Source organism: Microcaecilia unicolor, chromosome 5 (genome assembly GCF_901765095.1).
Source record: "Microcaecilia unicolor chromosome 5, aMicUni1.1, whole genome shotgun sequence".
In the NCBI taxonomy this organism is placed as follows: domain Eukaryota; kingdom Metazoa; phylum Chordata; class Amphibia; order Gymnophiona; family Siphonopidae; genus Microcaecilia; species Microcaecilia unicolor.
In genome coordinates this window covers 240885439-240911950 of record NC_044035.1, presented here as the reverse complement: position 1 = coordinate 240911950, position 26512 = coordinate 240885439, and the positions used below count along the sequence as shown (strand labels likewise).

Below are 26512 nucleotides of genomic sequence, written 5' to 3'. Positions count from 1 at the left end.
AATTGCTTAATGAGCTTATCACTGATCTCAACAATCTTATCCGAGCAATCACTCTTTTGTTGTTATATCATCACATACATATTTGAGTCCCAAAAATGTGGCAGCTTCCTTTATTTATTTATTTATTTATTTATTTGTAACATTTGTATCCCACATTTTCCCACCCATTAGCAGGCTCAATGTGGCTTACATAATACCGTCAAGGCGATCGCCAAGTCCAGTAAATATTAAACAAATACAGTTTAAAATAAGGGTCTGTATTGCTTTGGTATTGCAGCCTGCTCACTTGATCACCACAGACTACTCACAGAATAAAATACTACACATTCTTTTGGATTCGTATTGGGTAAATGAAACTCTTTATTAGTACTTTAAATGGAGAGTGTATAAGTCATTGTTCCAACTACACAATGATTAAGAAATACACACACTAATCGAGTACATTACTAAAGGAAGACTATAGAAAAGTAAAATCACTGGTCAGGAATTACATCATTCAGGCCCTTATCTCATCAGCTGGGGGGCCTGTTGCAGTGAAAGCCCGAAGTTTCCATATGACCAGGAACAAGTCTTTTCTGCATGATGCATCCATCCACAGCATGAGCCCCAAGGCTCTGCTGCAAAAAGCCCCCTTTTTATTAAGCTAAAACTTATCCAGGAATGTACATGAGGTTCAAGTCATATGCTCTCAGTTCAGGTGGCTTATCTCCCGAACCTCAAGCATACGCCGCCTCCCTCATGCACAAGCTGGCTTCAGAGGCATTCCAACCTGTTCTTGAGATATGCCTTATCTCATATATTGTTCTTAAGATGTGCTTTATCTTATACATTGTTCTTGAGTGTGCCTTATCTCATACATTGTACTTGAGATGTGCCTTACATTCCAGCATGTTCTTTGAGATATACCAGGAAAGTTACTTTTGGTCAAAGACAGGGGATTTTAAAAATGTATTATCGATTAAAGCAAGACTGAAAAGCAATTTTTAATATTTTCCATCACATTCGGTTCTTTGCTTTTCAATTTTGCTTATACGATAATAGTATAATAGAATAACTATGAGATATTTTCGCATATAATAAGTAAGATAACAATTCCATATAGTTAAAATAATGATTATGCAAAGTATGATTAAGATAGGATTAAATAGCAAATTTAATGCTTTGGTAGCTGAAGGTCAATGTCCAGAGAAAATGTCCCACCAATTATGGGCGGTAGCTTTTTGCAAGCTTGACGAAATGTCCACAAGTGTATCTCCAGTGAGAGTTGTATCAATCTGGTGTTGAATCAAAGTTTTATTGAGCTTCTGCAAATATTGTTGTAAAAGTTCAGTTTTTTGTATAGCATCTCTCAAAGGCTGTAAACTTAATGAAATGTCGGCTATATTCAGTACTTGTGGATACCAATATAGGGTCAATTGTTGCTCCATATCCGGTACAAAGGTATATAATTGTCCATGCCACCATAAATGAGTGACGTTGGTAAAACAACCAGAAAAAGGCTAAGATAAATTACATTGACATCATAAGAAGCTAAACAAATGTACTGAGCATTAATTTCAATAAACATACTAAAATTAGTAGGGTCCAAGGGCAAACATTAATAGAATGCTGTACTAAACACGGTTCATATAAAGGAGAATGTTGTCCACAAATAGCCCCATTAATGGTATATTGGCAAAATTCTAAGTTATAAGTAATATTATCTGTCCCAATATAATTTCCAGAAAAATGTGTAATCAAAATTCATTAGCAATAACAATGAGCAAAATTATAAATTTACACAAAACACGTTGCTTGGTTACATTGAAATGCACAATTTGCCCAGAACAAAAGAGGTCAGTACATATTACAGTATTTGGAGTTATTAAAACCCAATTTGCGGAAGGAATCCACCGGTGAAAGATTCGCCTCCACAAATATTCAGAATTAGTCATTAAATCATCCTGAGCCTTATTCCTTTGTATGAGGGCAAATAAATGCTGCAACGTGCATGTAGTCCAATTCATAAAATATGTTATATTGACATCTACTTGTAATTGGGCTATTTGAGTATAATTGAAAAGGTTTAGAAAACTTTTATCATATTGTACAGTCATCTGTTGTGGTTCAAACACCGTTGGCATCCACTGAGCTTGCAAAGTAATAAGCTGATTAATATCAGTTCCAATACGCTTAGCTTTAAGCTAAAGTCTCAGAATCAATAGCATTTATTACTCCTACACTTGCACCAAAAGCTCCCAATAATGTGTCATACCAAGCTCGTTTAACTCTACATTTGGGCAGTTGAGGAAAAGTAATATTGAAATGAATAACATTCTTCTGATGATTTATAGCAGTATTTATACAGGTAGAAGGTACACGGACTAGGTTGTTAGTGTGTACCCCTGGATTTGCGTCAAGTATAGTAACATAATCAACTCACCAAGTACGGTTCTTGATAGGTGTAGCATTTACACAAAAAAACATATAGACATTTGCTAATGATACATTAGTAGTATAAATGTCCAGAATGCTTGCAATTTTAGGACAGCACTGTTGTATTGTCTGTCTCTGGTTTGAGCGAAACTTAGCTGTGCAAGTCATCTTAAATCGACAACACCGGATCTGGGTGTTATTAGTAACCTGAGCAGAAAGTAATTGTTTATTTTGCAGTTGAACATAAGCTCATTCATATGGCTGAACTCCTTTCCATAATCGTATCTTTGTTCCTGTGAAAACCATAGTTACCGCAGAGCATGCTCGATAAGCCGTGCATGTGTAATTGTCTTGTTTTCGGATTTCACTCTGATTCTTCCATTGCCAAATCAGCTTGCCTTGTCTTTCGGTGGTAAGATATAGTCATCCACCTTTGGTAATGGCAATACCCAAAGGTACCATAAGAAGGATCTGACACTTACAAGGATCTATGAATGAAACATGTCAACAGATTAGTTACTCTCTAAGATAACATTTATTTGCTGGAACATAAGTCCATTTTTCTCACCCAGATCGAAGGATCAAGACAATATTATCTGCCCGTTGGGCAATAATTTCAGCAGGCTGTGGGGGCCTATTTTCTTGGGTAACCCACACCTTTGCACCTGCAGACAAATTAGGGGATATGAAAAATCCAATATATATTATGGTCTGAAGCGTATTGTTGCACTACTTGACCCCTAAAATGGGAACCATTATCTGTCTGAATTTTGAGGGGAATACCACAGTAAAGGGATATCAGTTCTAAAGTTTTGATGGTATTAATCTGGGTAGCTCATCTGCAAGGATATGCAATTAAATATCCAGAATAAGTAACTACTGCTGTGCATACATATTGACATCCCTGTGAATTGGGTAAAGGTCCTATATAATCCATTTGCCAAATCTGTCCCCTTTGTAATTGCCCCTTAGTCACGTGGGGAACAGATCGCCTAGTCTGATGTTGACAGACTGGACATTTTGCAATGACAGTTTTAATAACATCCATAGTTAAACTAATACCATGATCTGTTGCCCACCTGTAAGTGGCTTTTTCTCCCAAATGTCCACATTTCTGTTGCGCCCAAGTCGCCAAACCTAAGCAATTATCCGGTTCTTCCAAAGTTTCCACCTTGAGAGGTGAAATTTTGCTTTGTTCATCAGCCACTGCGTTGTAAAGGCATTCTAGAGTATCACCCCTGCAATGAGCATCTACATGAAAACAGTAACATTAGTATTCTGTACATAATTCCAAATGTCTTGCCACAATTCTTTACCCCACAAAGTTTTGGTATTAATCTTCCAATTGTTCTGGTACCAGGTAGGTAGCCACGTGGCTAATCCATTTGCCACAGACCATGAGTCAGTATAAATGTAACAATGCATTAAAGTTTCTGTTTTCAAAGCCATATAGGCAGCATACAACTCTGCATATTGACTACTTACTGAGACACTTAGCTCTACTTCTCCTGGCTGCACTGGCCACAAATCTAAGGCAGTTTGTATTGCCTGCTGTGCTGCTTCAAAAGCCTGTTGTTCTTTTTCTCCCCACTCAAAATCATATTTTTCCTAGTCACTCTATATAATGGCGCTAACGTTTGCCCCAGATGGGGTATGTGCTGTCTCCAAAAGCCAAATAATCCAATAAAACGTTGTGCCTCCTTTTATTACAAGGAGGAACAAATTCCAAATTTTTCTGTTTAGCTTTTGGCAAAATTTCCCTCAGACCATTATGCCACTGAATGCCTAGAAATTTCACTGTTTGGGATGGTCCTTGTATCTTATCAGGATTTATTTCCCATCCTTTGTCCTTTAAATGTACAATTAACAACTCCAACTGAGTCTGAACATCTTCCAGTGTTTTCCCTTGAATCATAATATCATCAATATAATGAACAATTTGCATATGATCAGCTAGAGGAAACTCTTCCAAATGATCTGCCACTGTCCAGTGACAGATAGTGGGGCTATGAATTCAGCCCTTTGGTAGTTGAGTGAATGTATATTGCCTGCCCTGCCAACTGAAAGCAAATTGATCCCAATATTTCTCATTGACTGGTATTGTGAAAAAGGCATTAGCCAAATCTATTACAGCATACCATCTGCCAGAATGTGTCTGTATTCTCTCTATCAAAGTAATAGTATCTGGGACTGCAGCAGTTAAAGTGGGTGCAACTTTGTTTAGTTCCCTATAATCCACAGTCATAAGCCAGGAACCATCACATTTTCGGACTGGCCAGACCGGATTATTCCAATCTGTGGTGGTAGTTTTAATAACCCCCTTCTCCATTAACTCTTTTATAGTTTGACTGATCTCAAGGTAGCCCCCCTGGTATTCTATACTGTTTTAAATGAATAGTCCGTGTGGCTGGGGGAATCTCTATTGGGGTCATTTTTACCTTTCCCACAGTAATTGGACGAGATTGGATATAAGGTTTAACTCCAAATTGATACCTCCCATCTTCTAACGTTAATGACAATCCCTTTAATATGTCTATACCCAGTATATATTCAGGCACAGGCACAATCATAACTTTGTATTCCCTTTTAGGTAAATTTCCAATTTTTAATTCCACCCAGGTCTGTACAGCTTCAATTTGTTTTCCTCCCCAACCCGGTAATGACAGCTTTCTGACCCTTAAATTTACGTGGATTCCCATATATCAAAGTGGCCTCAGCTCCAGTATCCACTAGAGCACGCACTTTTTGACAGGACCTATTTTTCCAACAAATTTCTATATTTACATGGGGCCGTAAATCTAAACGCGCTAAGTGGGTGGAAGCCTGGTCGTTCTGTCAATCATATTTTCCTGTTTTTTTAAAAGATGCTGCACTTCTTTCCAGGGTACAAATCTTCATACCCCTGCCATTCCTCTTCCTCTTGTGGGGGCGCACTAGCACTAACAATAGCACTAGGGGTTCCAGCCTCAGGGGGAGAACGAGCTGATTTGTCAGCATTTACCCGAGCTCGCTGACTGCGTACTACTTTGCCCCCATTTAATCCCCGCTTTTTAACTTTCCCTTTCCGCTTTTTGTATTTATATTGTGCCACTCGTACTGCGGCATGCTCTGCAATGGTCTGATATGTATCCAGCTTATCAGCTAACAATTTATTTTGACAATTAAGCATTACATTTTGACTACGCAAGTCACACATTTGTCGCTCTCATTCTGCAATTTTCCTATGCTGTTCATCATGGTTCTGATGGATTTTCCGATAAGTGGATAAGATTAGTAGCCATTTTTATAGCTCCTTGCAGCCTGGACCACAGGCTTTTCACTTCTCCTATGTTCTCTGATCCCATCAGCTCTTTCTTCAGGTATTCTCCCATTTTACTAAAGTCAGCATTTTTGAAATCCAGGACTTCGAGTTTTGTGTAGCTGCCCTCCACTTTAGCTGTTATGTCTAACCAAACTGTTTGATGATCACTACTGTCCAGGTGAGCATCTACTCAGACATTAGACATACTTTCTCTATTTGTGAGTACTAGATCCAGCGTCGCTCCTTCCCTTGTGGGTTCCATCACCATTTGTCTGAGCAGAGCAGTTTGAAAGGCATCCACAATCTCTCTACTGTTTTCAAATTCCACAGATGAAACTTTCCAATCTGCATCCAGCAGGTTGACATTAGAGACCTGCACAGGAATGAGGTTGGTGGAAATCCTGTGGAACTCGTGGGGTTCCCATAGGGATGGAAGCAGTTCTGCAGGGTTCCTGCAAGGATGGAAGCAGTTCTACAGGGTTCCCACGGGGATGGAAGCAGTTTCTGTGGAATTCCCGTGGGGATGGAAACAATTTCTGCGGGGTTCCCATGGAAGTGTAAGCTACACCTGCGCCAGCCTCTCATCTACCAAGTACCAAGTTCTTTGAGTGTTGTCTCCTCCTCCTTCTCCTCCTTGCTTTAACAGCACAAATGCGGAAAGTCTTCCATTAAGGAGGTGGTAGAGACACAAATGATGAAGGAATTCAAAAAGGTGTGGGATAGAACGGAAAATCTCTAATTAGAAAATGGAAATTATAAAGCAAATACATAGAAAATATAAATACGCAATAAGACATGCCAAAAGGTCATACTACAAAACCAAAATAGGACCAGATCACAAAGACACAAAAAAACTATACCAACTCGTACATAAACTACTGGACACCACCCCAGTCACCACAACCAACTCAGACATCCCATCGGCAGACGAACTAGCCAAATACTTCAATGGAAAAATTGTAAAATTATGAAACAGTCTTCCTCAAAACACTGCCGATATCGAAAATGTCATCAATGGCTTAGACCCAACCTTAGGAGAATTCCCAGCAGATCGTATCTGGTCAAAATTCGCTTCCCTCACTACCGAAACAATGGCTCAGGCGATTAACAGAGCCGCTGGCACTCACTGCAAACTGGACACCTGCCCCAGTTACCTTTTAAAATCCACCCCCGCTCGCTTCATAACAGATATCACATCCCACATAAACTTCATGCTCCAACAAGGCCTCTTCCCAAAGGAGACCAGCAACATTCTACTCACCCCCTTACCAAAAGATACCAAAAAGAAAACAAATGAGATCACCAATTAACCGCCCAGTAGCATCAATCCCACTAGCAGTCAAGTTGATGGAAAGTATGGTAACCAAACAACTGACCGACTACATACACAAATTCTCAATACTACATGAATCACAATCAGGATTCCGCCCCCTCCACAGCACCGAAACAGTGCTAACCACCCTCCTGGCCAAATTCAAACAGGAAATAGCAACAGGCAAAAGTATACTTCTCTTCCAATTCGACATGTCCAGTGCATTCGACATAGTATACTGCTCAGACTCCTAGACTACTTCGGGATTGGCGGAACCATACTTAGTTGGATTAAGGGTTTCCTAACCACCAGAACTTACCAAGTGAAAGTGAACTCTACTATATCAACACCCTGGAAGGCAGATTGCAGAGTACCTCAAGGATCACCACTATCACCGATCCTTTTCAACCTAATGATAACCCCATTAGCCAAGTCCTTATCCACCCAGGGCCTTAACCCATTCATCTGTGCAGACAATGTCACAATATACATCCCTTTCAAACATGATCTGACAAAAATCACCAGTGAAATTAACCTCGGCTTCCACATCATGAACTCATGGGCAAACACATTCCAACTAAAACTCAATACAAAAAAAACACACTGCCTCATCCTCTCATCCCAATACAACACGAAGATACCCACAAACTTAGTCACCCCAGACTACGCCCTTCCCGTTTCAGATAGCCTGAAATTCTTGGTGTCACAATCGATCGAAACCTTACACTCGAGACCCAAGTTAACTCTACAATCAAGAAAATGTTCCACTCAATGTGGAAACTTAAACGCGTGAAACCATTCTTCCCGAGGGCAACTTTCCGCAACCTGATACAATCAATGGTATTAAGCCATGCTGACTATTGCAATGGACTTTATGCGGGATGTAAAGAACTACTCATAAAGAAACTACAGACTGCTCAAAACACAGCAGCCAGGCTTATATTTGGAAAATCGCAATTTGACAGCGCCAAACCCCTACAAGAAAAACTGCACTGGCTCCCAATCAAAGAACATATTACTTTCAAAATCTGCACCCTGATCCACAAGATTATCTATGGCGAAGCCCCGAGTTATATGGCTGATCTCATAGACCTACCAACCAGAAACACTATTAGAACATCATGAACATACCTAAATCTTCACCACCCTAGCTGCAAGGGACTCAAGTACAAATCAATTTAGGGATCCAGCTTCTCCTATATAAGCATGCAACTATGGAACGCATTACTGAAAGCCATAAAGACAATGTAGGATCACCTCAACTTCCGGAAATCACTAAAGACTGATCTGTTCGAAAAGGCATACCCTACTGATCCAACTTAAGTGCCTGAACTCAGCATCACAACGAAACTAAAAATTGCAATGAACAATATATTACTCTTCTTCTCTTGATTCTCTAAGGTGACTGTAACAACATCACTCTGTATTTGTTTCATCACCGGAGGTGGCTAACACCTCACGGTACTATGTAAGCCATATTGAACCTGCAGATAGGTGGGAAAATGTGGGGTACAAATGCAACAAATAAATAAATTAAATAAATAAATAAATAACCTAAACTTAAATGGCTGCATGTGTGTGGATGCGTCGAGTGACGCTTAGATGGCGACTCTGGCTGTAATTACAGGACAGACTTGTATGGTCTGTGTCTAATATATGGCAATCTGGTTTAGGATGGGCTGGAAAGGGCTTAGACAGCAACTTCAGTGACTGGAACATGATGACAGTGCTGGACAGACTTTTACGGTCTGTGTCCTACAAATAAGACAAATAGATTGGAGTGGGCTTCGACAGCAGCTCCAGCAGGTGGAACATAAGGATAGGAACGGATAGACTTCTATGTCCCAGAAACACCAAAGAAAGAATATAATCAAGTGTATAATATCACACTCATTGATTTAATCATGAATAGATAATGAGCGTGACTGTTGGGCAGACTGAATGGACCACTCAGGTCTTTATGTGCCATCACTTACTATGCTACTATTAATCCTCTTTGCTCCCGGGCTGATGCACAGACCTCAGCTATGACACAAGCATGAGCATCAGATGTCACCTGACCTACTGGTGCATGCATGTGGCAACCTCTCAGCACACAGTCGCAGTGAATCAGAGACAAATCTACATGTGTGCACCAGAGTGTTCCAACTTCCATTCCTTCCTTGCCTGCAGTGCTGTGGCTCAAAACCAGAGAGAGACTGAGAGAGCTGACTGGAATGGGTCTTGCAGGGATGGGTTAAATTTTTGCGGGGACAGGTGGGGACGGATTGTGACGGGTTAAATTCTTGCAGGGATGGGTAAGATTCCAGCAGGGATGGGCAGGGATGGGTAAGATTTCTGTCCCCGTGCAACTCTCTAGTTGAAATCTGTCAGCAAAAGTAACTCCCCTTTCTTTCCCAACTTTGGATATCTACAATTAGTTCTTTATCAAGCTGCTCTGATTGTGTCAGAGGTCTGTAGACAACACCCATGTTGATAGAGGTTCCATCTTCTCTTTTCAAGGTGATCCATATCGTTTTTTCTTTACCCAGGCCCCCTGCATTTCAGTAGCTTTGACATTGTTTCTCACATATAGAGCTACTCCTCCACCTTTACGACTATCTCTATCCATCCTAGATTATAGCCCAGTATGTTTGTGTCCCATTCATGGGAGTCATTGAACCATGTCTCCATGATAGCAACAATATCTAAATCTGCCTCTAATATCAGGGCTTGCAGATCATGAACTTTGTTACCTAGACTGTGAGCGTTTATGGTCATTGCTTTCTAGCTACATTTCAGTGGCTGTCTCCCCCACACTCCTTCCCACAGACACTAACACAGGGTCTGGAGGTCCGGTGGACCTGCAGCCCCATAACACCCCCCCCCCCCCAAACAAAAGGGGGATTGAGGTCACTACACCTCCAGCCCATACTCTGGTGGTCTAGCAGTGACTGTGACTGTGATTCCCCCCCCCCCCCCCCGAAGCCCCAGTACCTTGAATGGAGGAGGGATGCGATCCTAGTCCCTCCTCCTATGAGCTCCGCCTCCAAAATGGCGGTGCCTAGCGCTGCCCAGTTCTCTCTTATTTGGAATGAATGCCCCACCCAGCACATCCAGGATGCACTGGGCAGGGCTGGATGCCGCCATTTTGGAGGCGGTGCTCATAGAAGGAGGGACTAAGATCATGTCTCTCCTCCATTCAAGGTACCGGGGCTTTGGGGGGGGAGGGATCACAGTCACCACTAGACCACCAGGGTATGGGCTGGAGGTCCGGTGACCTCCAGCCCTCTCTTCTGTTGGAGAGGGAATGTTAGAGAGGCAAGGACCACCGAACCTCTAGCCCATACCCTGGTGGTCTAGCGAGGGAATGTGGGGGCTTGAGGAGGACACAGTCGCCAGGGCCTTACCGATTGGGGCGTGGAGGGTGTACTGGACTCCCGACTGACACAGTCTGGGCGGAGAGCTGCATCCTGCCACCCAGCTGCTGTCCTGCTTCCTTTCTTGCTCTAATGCCAGCTCCAAGCTGGCATAGGGTTTTGAGCAGTAGAGTGCCATTGTTCAGCACACTCTACCTTTAATCATGGGGACGCCAGAATGAAAGAGTGTACCAGCATACATTAGCATGTATTAGCGTGCTACTTATGTTGGTTTGCTGCACGCTTTCATTGTTCCAGCGCCCTGGGTGGCTAATCATAATGCGCAGGTAAATGTGGGATCTGGATCGGCGCTAATGGCCTCTAGTGCCTGCATTTACCTCTGATCATCTGACCCCAGGGAGCAAATACATGGCTCCTCCCTTGTCAGAGTTTTACACTTCCCTCCAAAAGGTCAATCCTCAGTGCTATTGGGCTATTTTCTCAGAATAGACCTCACCCTATTCAGATTTGATTGGCACCTTTTTGAAGCAAAGGTCCAGAATATTCTTCCTGTAATTGCAAAGGAAAGCATGTTTTTGGTAGCGTGCTACAGTATTTATTATGTCAGGACTGTATATATTTTGTATGTTTTGCAGTTATTATTTATTGTTTTGGTTACTACATCTTTGGAAGGATGGTATATTAATGTTTTAAATAAACTATATTTTTGTTTTACTTTTTGATACATTTCTCTGTTGTTCGGTAGTTTGTTCATTTACTTAACATCATAGATCTGGGGAGTGCTTAACCATCCATGCAAAATATAAGTGTATTCAAGTTGAAGAATTGCCATATCTAGTTATATAACCAGTGGCAGATTTATAACTCTGACTGGCCTCTCCCTTCCCAAGACTCTGCAACACTACAGCTGAAGATGAACAAGTGACTCACACACAGCAGGGCAGCTATATCTCCCTTCAACCCTCCTCTACCAGAGGTGGCTGCCCATAGACAGTTGCTTATTCTACCACTTCTGCATATAACACACTTTGTGTGTGGATCCTGTGGCAGGTACTATAGAAAGCTTCTTTGATTCCTTTCAGCGTCAAAATTAAAAGCTAGTAAATCTAACCTTTCTCCTTTTCACCAGCAGGTGGCAGCCTTTAGGTGATTTTTTTTCCCATCTTCACTTCATGCATAATGACAGCTTTCAAAGTTGTTTTCAGGTTAAATATTTAAGGGAAAGGGAAGTTTCAGATGAAATCCAAATTCAGCTCAATGGCTCTACTTGTTTGTGTGCTTCACTCTTGTCTCCACAGACAGCTTTTTGCACATTTAGATGCAGCAGGGAGAATGATGTCATTGTATTTCTGCTTAGTACAAATTTCCTCTTAGAGAAACACTTCATGTTCATGTTTTAAATTTAATTTCCCTGCTTTGTTTTATAGCTCAGTAGTGCTGTTCCTCTTCAGAATACTGCCTGTCTCTGCTATTTGATTGTCTCTGGCTGTTTTATTTCTATTACACTGAAAAGATGAATTAAAAGAGGGGGAGGGAATCAGAGACGTAGCCAGGTTTTGATGTCAGGGGGAGCAGACTTTTCTAAAGTAGGCACTGGTTGGTTTCGGCTAGACAGCAGTGCCGGTGTTGTTGTTTAGGTGGAGGCTATGGCAATGATTTAACACAGGCTGCCTCTGCTGTGTCCTGCCTATGAGGAAAATAGTTACATCAGGAGACAGGACACAGCAAAGGTCCCAGGACTAGCCAGAGTAGGCAGCCTGCCTTCTTAACTACAAGTAAAAATATTAAAATTGTGACTATCACCTCAGGGACAGCACAACCACTCCTTCCACTGCTAAACACTTTTTAAAATCAGATGGGCTTTTGTTTGTATGGAGACTCTACAGGATGTGGAGACCACTAGTCCCAAGCATTTTTACTTTGGGTAAGAAGGGCCACCAACCCCAGAGCCTACTTTCAAATAGTGCCAGAAACTTTGTGAAATAACACAAAATCCTGCAAGACAACACTCAAACCCTATACTGAAAACTTACCACACCATAACAGCCCTACCCACCTATGAAAAAACAGTGGCAAATATTATATCGGGCCCTAGAGCACCAATATACCTAGTACTGGGAAACTGGAACAAGCTGGAGAGTTACAAATTCTTGCACAGTCACTACATGCTAGCACAGGGGTGGGCAATCCAGTCGAGTTGTCAGGATTTCCCCAATGAATATGAATGAGATCATTCATTGGGGAAATCCTGAAAACCCGACTGGGTTGAGGCCCTCAAGGACCAAGGTTGCCCACCCCTGTGCTAGCAGAATCCTTCACCTCAGAACATGGAAAGCCTCTCTCTCACCTGATACAAAACAGGAGACCACAAAAACATGCAGGCAAAACCTGGTATGGAGACCCCCCAAGAAAGCCAGACTCTTTAAGCAGGGCAGTATTGGTAAAAGAGAAAAAGAAATGAATTTTCCCCTGTACTTTGTAAAATAAAAATAGAAAAAAATGTACATTTAACAAAGCAGGCATATCTCAGTCCTTATAAAGTATTACATAAAAATACTTTTTTTTCTTTTCTACCTTTGTCATCTGTGAATTTTCTTTTTCTAATTAAGTACATAAGTAATGCCATACTGGGAAAACACCAAAGGTCCACTGAGCCCAGCATCCTGTCCACGACAGCGGCCAATCCAGGCCAAGGGCACCTGGCAAGCTTCCCAAACGTACAAACATTCTATACATGTTATTCACGGAATTGTGGATTTTTCCCATGTCCATTTAGTAGCGGTTTATGGACTTGTCCTTTAGGAAACCGTCCAACCCCTTTTTAAACTCTGCCAAGCTAACCGCCTTCACCACTTTTTCCGGCAATGAATTCCAGAGTTTAATAATACGTTGGGTGAAGAATCATTTTCTCCGATTTGTTTTAAATTTACTACACTGTAGTTTCATTGCATGCCCCCTAGTCCTATTATTTTTGGAAAGTGTGAACAGACGCTTCACATTAGAGAGTTGCACGGGGACAGAAATCCTACCCATCCCCACCCGTCCCTGCTGGAATCTTACCCGTCCCCACCCATCCCCGCTGGAATCTTACCCGTACCCACCCATCCCCGCAAAAATTTAAACCATCCCAACCCGTCCCCGCAAGAATATAACCCATCCCCACCCATCCCCGTAAGAATTTAATAGTACATAAAAGAAAGTTCCAGTCAGCTCCCTTTCTGGATTTGAGCCACAGCACTGTAGGCAAGGACGGACCGGAAGTTGGAACTTGGAAAACTCTGGTGCGCACATGTAAGATTTGTCTCTGATTCACTGGGATTGTGTGCTGAGAGGCCGCCACATGCACGCGCCAGTAGGTCAGGTGACATCTGATTCTCGTGCCTGTGTCAGAGCTGAGGTCTGTGCACCAGCCTGGGAGCAAAGAGGATTAATAGTAACAAAGTAAGTGACAGCAAATAGACCTGAACGGTCCATTCACTCTGCCCAATAGTCACACTCATGATCAATTCATCATTAAATCAACGAGTGTGATATTATATACTTGATTATGGTCTTTCTTTCGTGTTTCTGGAACAAAGACCACAGGAGTCTATCTGGCCCCATCCTTATGTTCTAACTGCTGGAGTTGCCATCGAATCCCACTCCAGCCTATTCATGTTCTCATTTGTGGGACACAGACCGTAAAAGTCTGTCCAGCACTGTCCTCATGTTCCAGCCACTGAAGTTGCTGTCTAAGCCCTTTCCAGCCCATCCTACACCAGATTGCCATGTATGAGACACAGAACATACAAGTCTGCCAGGTATCAGCTCTAGTTCATCACAGCCAGAGTCGCCATCTAAGTGTCACTTGACACATCCACACACATGCAGCCATTTAAGGTTAGCTTTTATATAACTTCCATTTTCTAATTAGAGATCCTCTGTGTTCATCCCACGCCTTTTTGAATTCCGTCATCATTTGTGACTCTACCACCTCCTTAATGGAAGACTTTCCACATTTATGCTGTTAAAGCAAGGAAGAAGAGGAGGAGGAGACAGCACTCAAATAAATTGGTATTCGGTAGATGAGAGGCTGGTGCAGGTGCAGCTTACACTTCCACGGGAAGCCCACAGAACTGGTTCCATCCCCGCGGGAACCCCGCAGGAACTGCTTCCATCCCCGCGGGAACCCCGCATGAACTGCCTCCATCCCCCCGCGGGGACGGAAGCCGTGCAGCTCTCTACTTCACATCCACCTGTTCCACTCCACTCATTATTTTATATACCTCTATCATGTCTCCCCTCAGCCGTCTCTTCTCCAAGCTGAATAGCCCTAGCCTCCTTAATCTTTCTTCATAGGGAAGTCGTCCCATCCCTGCTATCATTTTAGTCGCCCTTTGCTGCACCTTTTCCAATTCTACTATATCTTTCTTGAGATGCGGCGACCAGAATTGAACACAATACTCAAGGTGCGGTCGCACCATGGAGCGATACAACGGCATTATAACATCCTCACACCTGTTTTCCATACCTTTCCTAATAATACCCAACATTCTATTCGCTTTCCTAGCCGCAGCAGCACACTGAGCAGAAGGTTTCAGTGTATTATCGACGACGACACCCAGATCCCTTTCTTGGTCCGTAACTCCTAACGTGGAACCTTGCATGACGTAGCTATAATTCGGGTTCTTTTTTCTCACATGCATCACCTTGCACTTGCTCACATTAAACGTCATCTGCCATTTAGCCGCCCAGTCTCGTAAGGTCTTCTTCTAATTTTTCACAATCCTGTCGCGATTTAACAACTTTGAATAACTTTGTGTCATCAGCAAATGTAATTACCTTGCTAGTTACTCCCATCTCTAAATCATTTATAAATATATTAAAAAGCAGCGGTCCTAGCACAGACCCCTGAGGAATCCCACTAACTACCCTTCTGGGGTAGTTAAGCTGGTCTCCATCTCTTTTCCACTTTCCGTAAGTCAGTCATCTCCCAAATTCTTTTTCAGGTTGGTCTTTCCGTTTCTTCTCTTTCTAGTCTGTCTAGCATTGATCTTTCATTATGTTTTATCCTCCCCCCCCCCCCCCCCCCCACACACACACTTTTCTGTACTCTGCATTTATATCCACCCATTTGATTTTACTCTCATTCTCTTTCTCTCACCTTCTAGGCCTTGATCTGCTTTTCACAGATTTGTCTCATCTACGAACTGGCTTTTTTCATCTCCCTCATTCCCTCTCCAGCACTCCCTTTACCCCTCTGTATCTCTCTTTCCTCAGTCTCCTATCCCCCCCCTTCTTTCATCCACTTCCTTACTCACTTATTCCCATTCCCTGTACTCACCCTCTTAGCCCTTATCTACCTCTCATTCTGTCACCAGACCAAGCTCCATTCCTGTCTCTCCTTCCTTCTCTTGTCTCCAGGCCATACTTCCATCACTTACTCTATACCCCATGTCCTATTACTTCTCTTTCACCATTGTTTTAACCCCATTTCCACCCTCACTCAACCCCTTCAGATAGCCATCCCCTTTTTCGCATACTGGTAACCATAAAATGATTTGACTATCAATGTTTTTAATAGGTTGCCTCATGGCCACCAGGTTTCAGATGTGCTGCCTTTTAGTTTATCTCCTCTCTTTCTCCATCCACCATGCAGGACTCCTCCCCCCATCTGCTATGCAGGATCCCCCCCATCTGCCATGCAGGGCTCCCCCCTCTCTATCTGCCATGTAGGACCCCCCCCCCCCCCCCACTCAGCCATCCAGGATCTCTTCTGTCTCTCTCATGCCCCCAACCAACATCACTCTAATGTCTCTTTTACCCCCTCACCATCTGTCTCTTCCCCATCACATTACCCTTCTGCCTCTCATCTTCCAGCATCTAGCTTTACCTTGTATTTCTTTCCTCCTCCCCCCTCTATCCAGTTTTGCCTGTCTCTCCCCGATACACTGTCTCTCTCTTTTTTCCTTGTTCATCATGCAACATCATCCCATGCCCGATCCCCATTCTCATGCAGGCCAGGACACTTTCTCTCTCTCTCTCTCTCTCTCTCTCTCTCACTCATGCAGGACTCCCCTCCTCCCTCCCCTTCCCTCAGCCACCCAGGAATTCTGTCTCTCTCTCATCCCCATCCATCACCCCGCTGTCGCTTTCACCCCCTCTCCATTCAACATCACATCTCTTCCTCATATCACCCTTCTATCTCTCATTCCTCAGCATCCAGTTTTACCCTGTCTTTCTTTCCTCCCACAATGCTCCTGTCTCTCTTTCTTTTTTCACCATGCAATCCCATCTCTCTTCCCCTCACCCTGCCATTGGCCCCAAGGAGGTTAGATTGAGAACATGCGAAGTTATGAGAATATCTAGCCCATTATATGGGTTGAAGCCAGTAGGTGGAGCTTTCCACCATTTTCCTCCATCCAAAACAATAGCAAATGCTATTGAAAACAATTGCCAACCCTGCATTGCCAATTGTAAGACTGCTGATCTACTGGGTGGACTGCAGTGCCACCCAGTGAAAATTTGCCTAACTAGCTTCAGACACAAAAAATGTGTATTGTTCCCAAAGACCATGAAAGCATCCCAGTGGTGTGTGGGAGAGGAAACTATAATCCCCACCAACCAAAGAGAAGGCAAAAGTGAAAGAGGTCAAACACCTACATAACAGTACTTAAAAGATCACCCAGCACCCCCAGACCACCCTTGGGAGCTATAGGACTGTGTCACGTCTGTGGCCATGACCACCCTCACACTTACCTTGTTCCTGGGGGTCAGCTTCCTAGCTGGCTCCTGTTTCTTCTGTCTGTCCGTTCTGAGCTAGCTCTGGCTCTCTGTGCTGGCTGCATCCAGCAGCATGACACTAATTGCTTCACTATACTGCACCTATGGGTGTTGCCTGGGTTAGCTCTCTCTCTCTCTCTCTGTGTGCTGGCTGCTTCCAGCATGACTCTAATTGCTCCACTACACTACACCTGGGTGTGGGAAGCCTCTCTGTGTTTCACTGTGCTTTCTGTCTGCTCTGTGGTTTGTGCCTGAACAGCCTCCGTAGTTACTTAGAGATTGCTGCAGCTGTGCCTCTGGTGTTGAAGGGCTTTATTAAGCACTTAGAGACTGCAGCCTTTCCATCGTCTAAGGTCCCTGGTATGTTAGAGTGCTCTGTGCACTGCTACATTGTCCAGTTCAGTGTGAGTTCCTAGTGTATGACTAGTTAGCTTGGGCACAGCTTTGCTTGTTAGCCTGTGTACAGCTTTACTAGTTCTCCTGTGTTTGCTCAGTGTGAGTTCCTAGCGTATGACTAGTTAGCTTGGGCACAGCTTTGCTTGTTAGCCTGTGTACAGCTTTACTAGATCTCCTGTGTTTGGTTAGTGTGTGTTTCTAGTGTATGACTGGTTAGCTTGGGCATAGCTTTCCTGTTAGCTTGTGTACAGTTTGCTAGTCTTCTTGTGTTTAGCTTTCTGGTTTTCCCGTGTGTGTTTTCTTTTGCTTCTGGAGCTTCAGCCCTTGTTCTGTGCCAGTACTCCTTGATACTGGAGCTCCAGCCATAGTCTTGCTCCTTGACCTGACCATTGCTTTGAACCTGACTACTGCTTTGCTAGCCGCCCGCCCAGAGACTTGCTTTGAACCTGACTACTGCTTTGCTAGCCGCCTGCCCTGAGACTTGCTTTGAACCTGACTACTGCTTTGCTATGCGCCTGCCCTGAGACTTGCTTTGAACCTGCCTACTGCTGGAACCCGGACATTCCCTGCCTGTCTGCCTTGCTTTCGCCTAGGTGCCTTCTGTATCCTGACTCCTGTTGTTCCTGCCTGCTAGTTCCAGTTCCGGTTTTCCTGTAAGCCCTGCCGGCTGCCCAAACCTGAGGGCTCAACCCTCGGGGAACGGTGGCTAAGCGTAGGTGAAGCCTAGGTCCAGTGTGTTCCTGTCCAGCAGGTTCCGGTCCCATGGGTTCCAGTCCATTGGGCCCCACTCCAGTGTGTTCCAGTCCGGTGCATTCCAGTCCTGTGTATTCCTGTGCAGAACTCCAGTCCGGGGTTCCAGTCCAGTCTTGCCTCGTCTCTACCTTGAAGGTGACCTTGCCTGCCACTGCCGCTCCATGGTAGTGGCCCAAGGATTCACGAACCCAGTACTCCCGGGGAAGAAGCCTGACAGAATGCCAAGGTCCTCAAGAACGCGACAGACTGGTGAATGCCAGATCAGCTGCAAAGAAATCCTTGGTGATCCATGATGCCATAAGAGAACAGCATCTTGACATCATAGGAATAAGTGAAACCTGGCTAGATGAAAGTGGGGGTTTACCACTGGCTGAACTATGCCCAACAGGTTTCAACATCTAACATCAACCAAGACCAGGAAGATGGGGTGGAGGGGTAGCAGTCTTGATTTGGGATAGAATTAAATTATGCAGAATATCCACCCCCAGCTACACGAATCAGAATCTCTTTTAATCCAACTCGAAGAGGAGAAACCAATCTGGTTGCTCATGATATACTGAAAAGGGGGGCTCTAATGCAAGGCATGTGGATGAAGCGGACTGGAACTGGGGGCTGAAACTGTGGGAAGTGGGGGCTGAAAAGGGGACAGGGAGAAGTGGCTGGGGCTGAAGCTCGGCACTGGTGGGAGAAAAGGGCTGGGGCTGAAACTGGGGACTGATGGGATAGTGGGGCTGAAACTGGTGGCTGAAAAAGGGGGGCTGAGATTGCCGGACCTTGGAGGGGGATGGGGAGGGGGCTGAGATTGCCAGACCTCAAGGGGGGAGGAGGGAGGCTGAGGTTGTTGGACCTCAGGGGGGTGGGGGATAAGATTGCCAGATCTCGGCGGGGGGGGGGGGGCATGAAGAGGGGGCCCAAAGATGCCAGACTGCAGGGGGACCTAGGGGAGATACTGGACCTTGGAGTGGGGACCCCTGAGTGGATGTTGGACCTCGAGGGGGGGATCCCTAAGGGATTTCCAGAGCTGGGGGGACCATGATTGGATGCCAGTCCCATGGGTCCTACTTATCAGTGGTGAACAGCAGCAGCAGGCATGCAGTGGTGGGTAGGATCCGGTAGGCACACACCATCAGCAGGTAGAGCGGGGTTCATTGGAGGGATCACACGCTAATATTCATTGTGCTCCCCAATAGCAGCACTCCTCATTGGCTCCCTGGACCAAGAGTCAATCCTGGAGGCACTCCCCTGTGAAACAGCCAATCACAAGAACGCTGAAATGGGAGAGGAAGGGAAAGAGAAGCAATTGGCAGCTGTGTGGGGAATAAAAGTAAAGGTAACTCGGGGTGCTTAATTTTATTAACCACAATTAATATTTTTAATCGCACTTAATAAATATCATGTTAATTGTGGCGTAAATCGTGATTAACGTGCAGCCTTAGTTTTAATGACTGGAGAATATTGCAAAATGAAAGTATAATTTGACAGTGACAGCGGAAGTCACTTACTTGTGGTAACTTAGTACTACAGGTTAGTAACTCTCATGGTAAATGAATTATGCAACATGGGATCCACTTCACTAGCTGTGTTATGCTACTCCCCAGGACCATTTTCAAGGGATCATTCCTTAAAGAAGTGGCACACTTAGCCCCTTGACTGGAAGGAGACCCACAGACTGTCCTTCACAGCCCTCCCAAGACATTCCCATGGGCCCCCATTCTTTATTTGGTAGTTTGATCTCTAGTGCTAGTACCACAAGACTACTGCTAGAGGTGCACTAATGCTATATTGAGCCCAGATCCTGATGGGGCAGGAATGAATGAGTCTTACTCCTGCTCAGCTGCTAGACACAAGTCTAACACCCCCTTATGAGTGACCCTAGGTCCGGGGCCAACCTGGTTGGAATCTCAGCAGACTGCATAGAGTCCTGTAATGATTGGTGCCTGGTGCTTCCACTTGGGGAAGAAAAGTGTTAGCAGGTGAGATTTCCCTCCTTTTCCCCAGGAAATTTAAAAAGACTGTTGTGAATAAGGCTGGCTGAAATGTTAAACAGTTCATTGAACTATTTACAACTTATACTATATGAAAACATTAAAACATTTGCTAATATGAAGTATTTGTGATATTCAATGTATTAAGTCTTCTGAGTAAATGGTGTTCAATAAGAAAACTACTAAACAACCTTTAAACATTGTTCTTGAACCCAGTTAGTCTTTTTGCCAATTGTGGCAGCTTTAAACTCCTCTCCATGGTCCTTTATTTAGTCATGTTATTGGAGTGGCAGTATTACTTATATCCCCCTTACTCCTCTAAGTCTTTCCCCTTTGTTCATCCCCACCAGGTCCTCCAGATCTCACCCTCCTGTTGGAGCACTCTGAGCAAGTGGCTGCTGGGAATTTTCAACGGGCTAGGTCAATCTGGCTGGGCCAGTCTCTGCTGGTGACCTCTAAGTGCCAGTTGCACTCCCAGGATCCTCTTCCAGGTCTCTGAGTGCCAGTTATGCTCCCAGAAGCCTCTGCTGCCCCGAGCCTGCTCCCAAGGGTGACTTTGCCACTACACATCAGGCCCTGACTGGGCCCCAGAGGTCTTCCATCTCATTCTGAGTTGCTCCGCTTCTTGGACTCAGGCACTGATTGTGTCCTCAATGGCCTTCTTTCTACTCTTAGCGTGCTCTCAACTTACCTCAATGGCCTTCTTTCTGCTCTTAGCGTGCTCTCAACTTAAGGGCTGCTCTACTGGTGTCTTTAGGAGGAACTTCCAGGAGTCCCCTTCCCTGACAGGCCCATAGCACCTAGCTCTTAGAGCCTGTGGCTTGCAGTTCTAGGGTTTTTCCAAGAGAAAGAAGTCTGAACCTTCCTCTCTGCTAAAAGGCCAAGAGTCAGAAATCTTAGACAGAACCTCTATATCAGAGACACATGACCTCAAGTCTGAATCCCAGAGAAGGTCACAGCTATCCCATCTTACTTATATTCTAGTAAGGAGTTTCTCTGACCCTCATAATCAGCTTCAGTTACCTTTACTTAGTGTGTGTGCATTATTAACCCCAGCTTTATTTATAAAATTTTTTTTTTAAATATTTTTATTAAGGTGCAGGACATTCATAATACAGTGCTTCATATAGACATATATACCATATCAGAAATTGACAAACATATGCATAATAATAGCGTACATCATCCCGCCAAAACAGGAACTGCTAACCATTCACAACCGGCTTGTGAAGTCTAACTCTCCTCCTGCTTCTGGTAACAACAGAACAATAAACCTACAGCATAACCAACGCCCACTTCACCTAATTTTTGTTTAAACCACCAGCCATTCGCTACCACTCCCCTACCCCTCCCATCCTTCCTCCCCCCCCCCCCTCCCACCCACTCCTGGAGCAGATTAAGATTAAGATCCAGATCCTGCATGCAATGTTTCATAAAGCTTCCACAGTAAACTGTACTCCCGGCCACTCTTTTGCTTTGAAGAGTGCATTCTGTCCCGTTCCCAATGGGCCATTTGCACCATTTTTACCCTCCAATGATGTACACTAGGTGGCTCTTCTTCCACCCAGTGGACTAGCAAGAGCCAGCGGGGAGGGGGGAGAGTATGCCGCGCATGCTCCGTTCACTGCGGAAGGCCTGGAAGTGGTGGAGAGGAGGAGTGGGGGGTGCGGTGGGCCCTTCCCCTTTTCTTGCGGCGGTAGATAACCCTCATTTTCCGGCAGGACAGGGAGTGTTGCACTTTAAAGCGTGAGCGCAAAACGGGTGTCGTTATGTAGGACAGTTTAGGGGTCCGGGGGGGGGGTTCTTTTCTCTCTTTTGAGCAGGCGCAGGAGACCTGGAATCTGGTGCATGCGGACTTCTTGCCCTTTTTGCAGTGGAGGCATTATTGTGCAGCATTGACCCCCTCCCCCCCCCCCCCCCCCAGAGCGTCTGTGGGTCGAATTTTTCTCAGCTGGATAAAATTTTCTGTCAGGTTCCACAGGAGGCGAATAAGCTGGCGGTTTGGTATGCATTGGGGAGGGAGCAGAGGGAGGCACCCTTTTTAGAGGGATTAGCTAAATGGTGGGGGAGCAATTGGGAAAAGAGGTCAATGTGAAAATGCTCTCAGCTTATTTTACGGGAGCATTTAAGGTAACTCCTAGTGCTAATTTACAAGAAATGCAGTTTAAATTGTTGCATGGTGCGTTTATAACGAGGGAAAGGGGGCAAAAAATGGGGCTCTGGGAGGACAGTCAGTGTGTGCGGTGCAAACAAAGAGTGGGCACTCTAGTTCATACTTTTCTGGAGTGCGGGAAGCTTCGTGCTTACTGGCTGGAGGTGCTGGGGGTGTTAGAACAAATCTTAGGAGTCCCAGTTGAATGGTCTTACAAGGTGCTGCTTTTGGGGGATGAAACAAATTTGAGGGAGCAAGGCGTATTCCCATCCCAGGTGCATTTTGTATGTGTGGCATTAATGTTGGCTAGGAAAGTTATTTATTAATTTTAATGGATAATTCTTCCCAAAGTGTGTTTTCTCTGCCTTTTCTGCCAGTGAGCAATTAGCATATTGTCACTCACTGTGCTCCTCACTCCCCCCTTAGCTGAGTGATGTAATAGTTTTAAAATGGTTACAGTCAGGCAACAAAGCTGCTTACTGCCAGAGCAGAATGAAAGTTAAGAGTGTGTGCTTTCTCTCCCAGATACTTTACTTCAGCCAGAGAGAATAAATCTGCCTTTAAAAATCACTTTTAAGTTTAACTAGAGATCTTTTATCACCTTCTATGTCTCAACCCCCCCCCCCCCTTTGTGTGTGTGTGTGTGGGGGGGGGGGGGGGTCACAAGGGAAACTTCCAGTAGGTCCTACAGAAGAAGATGCCTTTGAGGATGAAGAGACTGTGAAGAGAGGGATCATGGGTATCTTCCAGGGAGAGGGACGGAGGTTCAGGAGCATCTTGCAGATTTTTGCTGGAGGAGGGTCCATATGCCACTTTGTGCATCAACTCCTTTCCTTGGGGAGGAAAAATAATGGCATTTGGAAAGCTTGCCTTATTTTTCTTCAAATAACACAGCTTTCGAAGTTCAATGCAAGCTGTATTCAGTTTGCATATTAATGAGTACACTGCATACATTTGCATGCTTCACATCTCATTATGTAGCATGCATTATCCTAAACAATTGTGTTACCATAAAATAATGAACTTTTGTCATTTAATGCATGTTAAGTGGCAAACATCATGCATTATTCCCTTAACTCATGCTAGTAATTACCTCCCTGACGCCTGTATAATTGACATCCATAAAACAAAGCTAGTACTACAGAGCTCTGTTTCAGAACTCCCCTGGATCTAAAGAAAACCCAGGACCTTGTAAGGCTGCTACAGCTGTGTGCCTTATTGAGCTTTATTTCAACGCCCTCATGGGCCAATGATCAGAAGCAAATGCAGGTGCTAGAGGCTGTTAACGCCATACTAGTGCCTGCGTTTGCTACCTCCCCATGATCAGAGCCCCCGAGCACGTGAAACAACGCGCTCGTGGACTCTGAACGCAACTAGCATGCAAATGCATGCAAAACAGGGCTAAATATATTCCTCCCCAATGGTCAGCTTGCTGTGCGCCAAACATTAGCACGCTGTAGGCGCAAACCCTATGCCAGCTCGGAGCTGGCGTTAGGGTTTGCAGACCATTGGGGAGGAATGGTGAGCCCTGTCCAGCATGCATTTGCATGTAGCAGCCCCCCCCCCCCCCCCCGCAGGAACCCCGACCCAACCCCCCCCCCCCCTGTGACATGGGGGCTGGAGGTCCGGTAGACTTCAACCCTCCCCGACACAAGTTCAGGGGGGGCTGGAGATCCAGTGGGTCTTCAGCCCTCCCTAACCCTCCTAGCATCCCCTCAAATGTCCCTGGTGGCTCTGTGGGCCGCGAGTCAATATCCCCTCCCACACCCCAGCTAGTGGTCTAGCAGCCCTTTCCAACCCCCTTATCTTGGTTGGAAGAGGGAGGTGGCCTCCCTCCTCTTTCATCGGCGCCGCCTCGAAAATGGTGGGGCCCAGCCCTGCCCGGTGCATCCTGGGATGCGCTCAGCGGGGCTTAAGACCATATAAGGAAGAAACTCCCTTATATGGTGTGAAATTTGAATGCTATTATCCCTGATCATAGGGGCAGTAGGGGGGTGGGAAAGGGCACACATCATCCTCCCAGAGAGAAGCCAAAAAAGCGCGGTGAGGTGAAATGTTGTAATAACTGTACTCCCAGTAGCAAACCTTCAGGGGGTGGTAGGCTCCCTTCAGCAGTCCACAAACAAAATCCTTCCAGACAACACAGCTTTTAGTTCCAAGCAGTTTATTTCCCCTCCTCCACAAGTCTCAGTTCAAGGGGGTTAAAGTCCCATTCAGTTTCAAAACAAAGCAACAAGAAAAAAACTTCCCTTTAAATCCAAGTTCTCCCCCAGTTCAAACGCCTGGGTTTCAGTTTTAAAAGTCTTTCCGCTTGGGTGGTTGCAGAATGGCAGTACACCGCCCACAACACAGCTAATTGACTCCTGTGACCACACACTGCCTTCAGTCCCTGCAATTCTGCCCCAAAGTACAATTACAGTCCATGTCAACCGTTTCCTCCAAACCCAGGGTTGCCAGGTGGAAAATTTTTTTCTAGCCCAATCCAGCCCAAAAACCAGCCCAAAACCCGCCCAAGCACAAACCCCGCCCCTGACACCCCCACCCCCGCGTCATCACCCCCGCCGTCACCGGCCCCGCCCCCTCCGTCACCGGCCCCGCCTCCCCGTCATCGGCCCCGCCTCCCACGTCATCGGCCCCGCCTCCTACGTCATCGGCCCCGCCTCCCACGTCATCGGCCCGCCCAAAACGTCACTAACCCCGCCCAAAAAACGTCACTAACCCCGCCCCCCCCCCCGCGGCCGAAAAAGGCAAAAAGCCGCCCAAAAAACCGCACAGAAACCCAAAAAGCCGCCCAAAAAACCGCAACCCGCCGCGGGCAAAAATTTCCCGCGGCGGGTCGCGGAAAACCGCCCAATTGGGTGGTAAAACCGCCCACCTGGCAACACTGTCCAAACCTGGTGTGCTGGGCCCTCCAGACTCTCCTTCCTCCAAGCACTCCATTAACTCTGCTTCTCTGCTAGGCTGTTGGTTGGAGACCTCCTCCCCCTCCCAGGTGGAAGGAATCTTGTACTGATTTCTAACCCAAGGGAATTGAGCTTTGTCATCACGGCTCCCCCTTCTGGCCCTCGTCTGCCATAGCAGCTGCTCTTTCCAGTCCTTTTCCCCCTCCCTTCCACGTGGTGTCCCTACCGGGTTTTGGGACCTACCCCCCTCCCGATCCCTTCTCTCAGGGCCTTGTGGGGAATGTAGTCTGGCCCCATACCTCCTCCTGACCTGCTTAGACCCTCCAACCTCCTTACAATGTATAAATGCAAAAGAAATTTGTAGCTCACCGTGAACTACATTTCTAGTCAGCTGACTGCAATGTAGTAAACAGCGTTTGAAACGATCATCCAAAAGACTAAGTCCCAAGTCTACATTCCAGCATTGAATATAAAGAGAATAATCTAACACGGGGTGCTTCTCTTGTAAATCCTTATGGTAACATTGAAAGGGCACATGCTGCTGAGCATCTAACCAACAGACTTCCAATAATTTCTCCTGAGCAGAGAGTGACAGTGACAAGACATAATGATGTCATTGCCAATAGGAAAATAATGCATTGCCTTCCTCGCATTGATCACGAAAAGGCTTCATGGAACCGTCATTGGATACAACATGAAAAAGAAACCGAACCCCTTGCTGGGCCAAAACGCTCAAATCCAACACCAATCATCACCCACCCATCAGAGACCGCTATCATGGATTGATAAAAGAGGCCCTTAGTGTCAGTATATGCTCCAAATGAGGGTTGGATAGAATTTTTCTCTAAGTTGAAACTGCAGTCTCTTAGAATTTTCTACAGGCAAGTTAATAATGGGGGGGGGGGGGGGGGGGGGGTGATTTTAATGCAGCTATGTGCCCAGAGGTGGATAGAACTATTTTGCACTCAGGACTGGACAATAGAGTTTCACAAATGTTGTACCATCTAGTTCAGAGCCTAGGACTCTGCGATGTTTGGCATTTGGGACATCTTGGCAAATAGAGATTATACTTTTTTTTCTCTCACTCCCACACCTATTCTAGGTTTGATTATATATTTTGGGATAAGATCTTCCCAGATGTGGGAGGCACCTCAGGCATTGGGCTTATTACTCT

At 45.2% G+C, this 26512-nt stretch overlaps 1 long non-coding RNA gene across 1 annotated transcript in view; it reads right to left on the bottom strand.

Annotated features, from left to right (window-relative positions):
- Positions 1-2225: 2225 nt before the first annotated feature.
- Positions 2226-26512, bottom strand: part of LOC115471253 — a 61738-nt gene continuing 37451 nt past the window's right edge. Inside the window, exons 2-3 of the long non-coding RNA XR_003942309.1 lie at positions 3495-3666; positions 2226-2903 (exon numbers count right to left, since the gene is read on the bottom strand). This is a non-coding gene — a long non-coding RNA (uncharacterized LOC115471253). The remainder of the gene's footprint in view (positions 2904-3494; positions 3667-26512) is intronic.